This window comes from Phoenix dactylifera, chromosome 13 (assembly GCF_051530095.1).
Source record: "Phoenix dactylifera cultivar Ajwa chromosome 13, Ajwa_hap1_PhDact_Kaust_v1.1, whole genome shotgun sequence".
NCBI lineage: Eukaryota > Viridiplantae > Streptophyta > Magnoliopsida > Arecales > Arecaceae > Phoenix > Phoenix dactylifera.
In genome coordinates, this window is record NC_143202.1 from 12,599,639 (window position 1) to 12,607,184 (window position 7,546).

Here is a 7,546-nt window from a genome sequence, read left to right on the forward strand (position 1 = left end):
ACTAAGCTACAGAGCAAAATTGGTGCAGCTTTCGATGATCTTTGTCCTATTGAGCTCGAATGTCCCTAGGGGCCAACGTCTAAATAATTTTAATTAAAGTGACACTATGTGAGATTGAGTTCACCTAAGTTGGGCAAGAGTCTGGTGATGAAATCCGGCTCTTATCTTGTTGGGGTGATTGCCCTTACTATGTGCGGATTAATTTGTGTATGTGTATCAAGCATGCATTCATACCTTTGCTAAAATTAAAATCAAACAATTACCACAAAATTTCAAGCTAATAATCAATTTAAACAAGAAAGGTTTAGAGGTTACCAAAGGAAATTTCCATAACAAATTTTTTTTTTAAGCAAACCTCTAAAGCATTCCTTTTTGATAGTCCCAGATTTTCTCTTCAATTCCTGATCAAATAATACCAAAAAGAAAATTAAAAATTAGTAAGAGAGAAAAAGAAGATAAGAAAAGTAACAAAAATAGAAAATATTTTTATTTTAGATATATATATATATTTTGAAAGTTTTTTTTTGAAATGAAAAGAAAAATAACTATGCTCGCAGGACCAAAACCCATTTAATTATAACCCTAGCTTGATTACAACTCTATCAGGTTACCAAACCGGGTCAACACCATCTCCTCCTTATATGTTTTCTTGTAGTTTTCTTGAAAGATTGCAACCAAGAGAGAGACAAGTTCAGAGTCTGGTTTAAGAAAAGAATTATCTACTTCTTACCATATTTTAAATTTATTTCAATGATTATTCAATTTCATGGTAAAATACGTATTTATCAGTTTAAGAACTTTGATAAGTGTTATGGAAAGATAACTAAATTATAAATTATTCAGCACTTATCAGCTGTTGTCTTTGCTCTTGACAAATTTCGTCCCTATCTGATAGGATCCAAGGTACTTATTTATTCTGATCATGCCACCCTTAAGTACCTTCTCACAAAAAAGGATGCCAAGGCAAGACTCATTCATTGGATCCTATTGCTCCAAAAGTTTGATCTTGAAATACGAGATAAAAAGGGATCTGGAAATGTTGTAGCTGACCACTTGTCCAGATTAATTGTTGAATCATCTGGAGAATCCATGCCTGTATCCGAGACCTTCCCTGATGAACAATTAATGATGATTTTCCATACCAATGTTCCATGGTATGCTGACATAGTCAACTATCTCGTTACTGAACAAATGCCCAGCTCTTGGACCAAACAGGAGCAATTTCGCTTCCTAGCTCGTGTGAAGTGGTATTTTTAGGATGAACCATACCTATTTAAATATTGCCCTGATCAGATCATCCGACGGTGCATCCCTGAATACGAACAAAGGAAAGTCCTTTCCTTTTGTCATGACCACACTTGTGGTGGTCATTTCAGTGATAAAAAGACGGCTACAAAGGTTTTGCAGTGCGGATTCTATTGGCCCATACTATTTTGTGACTCCCACGAGTATTGTAAAGCATGTGACCGATGTCAAAGACTAGAAAAAATTTCAAGAAAAAATGAGATGCCCTTGAACCCGATCTTAATTGTAGAAATCTTTGATGTTTAGGGTATTGATTTTATGGGTCCTTTTCCTATATCATTTGTGAAAGAGTAGATGCCCTATAAGCCAATCATTTGATGGGTTTCTCTTTATAATACTCCAAATCATGTACTTTGACACTCGATATATATCAATAAAGGCATTGTGTTTCATCATTTGCTGCTTATCTATTTTATTATTGGATGATGAACTCCATAAATTAGGACATTGGTTTTAGGGTTATGATGAGATCATACCAGTGAGACCTAAAATCCTAAAATCCTAGTTTAGAATATTTCCAGTCAAATTGGTATATTGAGTCGGGAATCAATATAACTGGAAAGACTGGTACATCTTATGTATGCTCGATGTAGAGGGTGATTGATCTCACAATCACTTGTGTGAGACACTAATACAAAGATGTGAGTGCTCATTAGAGGAATGAGTTCACTGAAATGACCAGCCATGAGAACATCTTATGGATTCTTACTTAATTGTCAAAAGATGGTTCTCATAGTGGGAGTCGTGCAAGTGATCCTTAGACCTGAGATCACCATGGTACCTTGTGCACTTGAACCTATGTTTTGGTTTACCCTCATTCACGACATTGTGTTGTGTACGGGGTATTCTGGATATGGTGGATTTTGTACGAAGGTTGTGAGTAGATCAACAAGAAATCAATCACTTCTAGCAAGAGAAGGTAACATCCTACTTACTCTAATTTTATGATGATTCAAGAAGCCTTTGATCAAAGGAAAATGAAAATTAGAAAGAGTTTCTAATGTTTCATTGTTTGAATTATCATATAAAAGATTGAGAGAGACATGAATAAGTGATTGAGTTTGATATTGATCCATACTCATGCACTTATTCAGGATGTAGTATGACTGAGGGATTGAATTGCACGGTAACTTGCCACTGAAGAGTATGTTTGGATTTGTCCAATACATTCCTCATCTTTCGAGTAGACATGATACGTTGCTAGACGTCAATCTTGTCTTGTGGGTTGATCGGATCAAAGAGTTTGATTAGATCAAAGCATCAGAAAGGTTCTGATTGCTAAGTCAGGTTTAGCACTAAATTGAACCTAAATTGAATTAGAGGTATTCTAATCAGGTTAGGTCAACTTGCACCTGCACCTACTGCTGGCTAAGATAAGGAACCCAATGGGTCACACACAAGGGAATTGATCAAGTGTCTAATTGGATTAGATCATGTTTGCAAGATGAACATGCTAGCACGTGTTGCAAACCCTAGCTCCTGATTCAAATTAAATTCGAATCTGATTCTTAGATTAGGTTGATCTAATATGATTAGATCATGACCTAATATGGGTTAGCCAAGAGTTGGAACCCATTTGGCTTTAATTAGACCTGATTTGATTAGGTTTAATGTTTCCTTTAAGTTGGTTAAAACCAATTGGATTGGGTTTGATAGGGCCTTCACTTCTGGACTATTGGATCGCTCTCTGGATGAAGGATCTGGTCCACTGGTTGGCGCCTTCATCTAGACCAATGGATGGCTTCCTAGATGAAGGATCTGGTCCATTGGTCAGCGCCTAAATCTGGACCACTGGATGGCTCTCTGGATGAAAGATCTGCACCGTTGCTCAACGCCTGAATCTGGACCACTGGATGGCTCTCTGGATGAAAGATCTGGACCGTTGCTCAGTGCCTGAATCTGGACCATCGGTGATGGCATCTTGCTTTTGGACCATTGGATGGCACTCTGGATGATGATGCCTTGATCTGGACCATTAGATGGCGCCTAGATCTGGACCATTGGCTTTGGTTCACTGCATTTGGGCCCTTGAATCATCAGGATTTAAGAGGGAGACGTGAGAAAAAAGTTGATACACCCTTCTCCTTAGCACCCGATCATGATGGGATGCCTCTAATAAGTGCTTAATAATTTATAATTTAGTCATCCTTCCATAGCACTTATCAATGTTTTTAAACTGATAAATACATATTTTACCATGAAATTGAATAAACATTGAATTAAATTTAAATTATGGTAAGAGGTAAATAATTCTTTTCTTAAACCGGATTTTGAACTTGTCTCTCTCTCTTGATTGCAATCTTTCATGAAAACTACAGAAAAACATATAAGGAAATTGTGTTGACTCGGCTAAGGTTATAATTAAATGGATTTTGGTCCTGATTAGATTGAAAGTTATAATTGTATGGAAAATATTTTTATTAAGTCATGGTCTTGGTTTTGACCGGTCGAGTTCGATCTGAAGCAGCTTAGCAAGAATTAAATGACAATAGGCTCAAGGACAAGTCAACCATCATGACCCACCTCAAACCCAAAGCAATTCCTTACCAGCCTTCATATAAAATTTATAAATTGAAAATAAAAAAAGAAGATAATTAATATAATAAAATAAATAAAAATAATTTCGGGGAAAATCACTGGATTCACTGTTCATATGAACAGTGTCCCGTAAAAACACTGTTCATATGAACAGTGGGAAATAATATAATATAAAAAAAATAAATAAATAAAATTGTTTCACTGTTTATCTCCTTCCTCCCTCTATCTATTCTTCCCATGATCTCGCCTCACAGAGCGCCCCGCTGCCCGTTCCAGCCATGAGTCCCACGCGGTGCAGCCAGATCCAGATCCTCCGCCTCCTCTTCCGCCCGTGACGCCTCCGGCGTCTCCCCGTCGATCCCGCAGCCAGCCCTCTTCCCAGCAGCCGAGATCCAGCTCTTCCGCATCAGCTCGTTCCAGCCACATCCAACGAGCACACCAGCGAGCAGCTCCTCCGTCTTCTCCGAGATCCGGTCGTCCGCGTTCCTCCCATCGATTCCCAGCTCCAATCCCTGTGATTCAGCCTTCACCGCGATCCCAGCCGACTGCATTCAACGAGCCGGTAACCCAGCCCCTTCCGGATCGGCACCCGCTTCGAGCTCCATCTTCGCCCGAGATCATTCCCAACATCACGCCCTCCTCCTCTCTCGGGATCCATCGCTGCTGGTCTTCGGTGAGCTATAAGAAGACGAAGAAGGGAGAGCGGGGGGGAGAGCTCGGTTCAACAGAAAAACAGGGGAGACCCCCTGTTTCAGTGAAAAGAAGAAGAAAGCCGAGAGGGAGATGAAGAAATAAAATAAAAAAAGAGAGAAGAGAGAGAGGCTGGGAGCGGAAGGGAGTGAAGAGCAATTTTTTTATGAAGATGGGAGGACTTCCGGCCACCATGAGCAGCTAAGCCTCGGTTTAGGGGTTTGATGAAGCCATAGAGGAGTATTCGTTTCATTTTTATTGATTTGAGTTTGTATTGTAAGATAGGTTGCATGATGAAGAATTTATCAATTGATCTTATGATTTATCCAATTTATGTGAATCATTTATCTTGCATAAAATATTTTACATAGATTGATCTATTTCATCGAATCCAACACCTATGGTTTGGAGGAGATATTCATGTGACATCGATTTCATGTTTAATGACTTAATGATCAGATGCATCATGCTAGGTTAGACAGGTCATGCTTATCGTTAGAGTAGATGGTTTGTGCTAGACTTAGATGATTCATGCTGAGAATTAGTTATATTTTCTTTTGTGATTGCTTTGGCTTGTAGTCGGAAGCAATCAAGTCTTATATACAACTCAATCATTGAAAAGCGTCACGGATATAAATCTATCGGTGGAATCTAGCCCTAAACACCTCTCTCCATAGATAATTCATACTACTACACCCATATTAATTCTTAGTTTTTATCATTTACTCTAGCTTATCCCCTTTGAATTAATTATTTAATTAGGAAAAATAACTTGTCTCCAATCCCTGTGGACCGACACCCGTAATCACTATCCTACAGGATACGTGCTATTGCGTGGTTTATTTTTGAAATTGAAATAACCGATCAATTTTTGGCGCCGTTGCCGGGGATTGCTTGCATAGTTATTTTTCCTATCATAAAAAAAAATTAATTAATTAAAAAAACTTTCAAAAAAAATTTATATATATAAAAAAAATTATTCTCTATTATTGTTACTTTTCTTATCTCCTTTTTCTCTTCTACTAATTTTTTTTTTTTTAATTTTTCTTTTGGTCTTATTTGATCAGGAATCGAAGGGGAGATCTGGGCTATCAGAAAGGAATGCTTTGGAGGTTTGCTAAAAAAAAAATTTAAAATTGCTGGGAAATTTCCTTTGGTAACCTCTAAGCCTTTCTTATTTAAATTAATTATTAGTTTGAAATTTTGTGGTGATTGTTTGATTTCAATTTCAGCAAGAGTGTGAATGCATGCTTGATACACATACACAAATCAATTTGCACATAGTAAGGGCAATCACCCCAACAAGATAAGAGCCGGATTTCATCACCGGACTCTTGCCCAACTTAGGTGAACTCAATCTCACATAGTGTCATCTTTAATTAAAATCAATTAGACGTTGGCCCCTAGGGACATTCGAGCTCAATAGGACGAAGATCACCGAAAGTTGCACCAATTTCGCTCTATGGCTAAGTTGATGTCTAGGCAAGCTTTGTCCCTATAAGGGAGACAGTTCATCTGTTCGAGGCAAGTGGGTTTTAAGTGGGACCTTTGCGAATGCATCGTGACCCCTCCACTTACCTGGGAGCTTACCTGGTCAACTCGGTTCATTAGACCGGATTGGAGGCTTAGGTGCCCTCTTCAAACCAGTTAGGAGCTGTCTAGTGATTTTAGGTCAAAGACTAGGATTGATATGCTTTTCTCTTTTATTGCATGCTTGATTGATCGAGTACTAGTGTATGCACGGTAGTCGTTCTAGAGTACAAAATCTATTACCTTTTGACCCTGAAATAGAACGAACCCTTAGGAACATTCGAGCTAAGATCAAAACATTAGGATCATCCCCACCTCTTAAGATGGCTGAAGAACAACCCAAACTCTTGAGGGAGTACTTTACTCCCACCATTTACACTTTCCCATCTTGCATTCGATTACCTGAAGTAGCAGCGGTACAATATGAAATAAAGTCTAGTGTGATCCAAATGCTTCCATCTTTTTATGGGCTCACCAATGAAGACCCATATAAACACCTAGATGAATTCCTTGAGATTTGCACCACTGTCAAGATTCAGAATTTCACTGATGATGCTCTGAAACTTAGGTTATTCCCCTTCTCCCTTAAAGATAGAGCCAAACAATGGCTGAATTCTTTAGAAGCTAACTCAATTCGTTCTTGGGATCAAATGCAACAAGAATTTCTTAAAAAATACTTTCCCATAGGAAGAACGAACCAGTTTAGACGTGCCATTACAAGCTTTTCCCAAACTGAGGGAGAAGAATTTCATGAAACTTGGGAGAGATTTAGGAACCTAATCCGTAAATGCCCACATCATCAAATACCTAAGTGGCAGCTAGTGCAATGCTTCTATGACGGATTGACTGAACGAAACCGTCAGATGATTGATGCCGCATATGGGGGGACATTCATGCTTCAAAATGAGCATGAAGCATGGAAATTATTTGAAAATCTTAATGAAAACTCCCTCCACCATGCTTCATGTTCTCGTCAAGCACCCCCGAATTCTCAAAGAAGAGGAACCATTTGTGAAATAAGTAATTCTATGGACCTGTCTAGCAAGGTAGATGCATTGTCCCATAAGATTGACCAACTGATGGTAGGGGGACATGTCATTAGCTCTTCCCAAGCACAAGTGTGTGCTATCTGTTCTAGCCCATCACATTCTATTCATGAGTGCCCCTCAGCACCCCAATTTCCCGAACTCGTACAAGAACATATCAATGCTGCTCAAACACAGCCCAGACCGGGTAATGACCCATTTTCCAATACATATAACCCGGGATGGCGAAATCATCCAAACTTTTCTTGGAAGCAGCAAGCTTCGAACACAGCCCAACCCTATTCCCAAAATTTTCAAAATCCTCAGAATTTTCAAACCCAACAAAATATTCATCCCTACCGTCCCTCGACTCAATTTCAACACACTTCTCCTCCACCCCAAAGAAACACAGCCTTTGAGGAAAAAGTGTTGAACGCCCTTCAAGGTTTGGAAACCAT

General features: G+C 38.8%; 1 non-coding gene across 1 annotated transcript; it reads right to left on the bottom strand.

Annotated features, from left to right (window-relative positions):
* Positions 1 to 6,762: 6,762 nt before the first annotated feature.
* On the bottom strand, positions 6,763 to 6,868 carry LOC120112673 (small nucleolar RNA R71). Its single transcript, XR_005514247.3, has one exon. It is a non-coding gene; the product is annotated as a small nucleolar RNA R71 (small nucleolar RNA).
* Between the last annotated feature and the right edge of the window lie 678 nt (positions 6,869 to 7,546).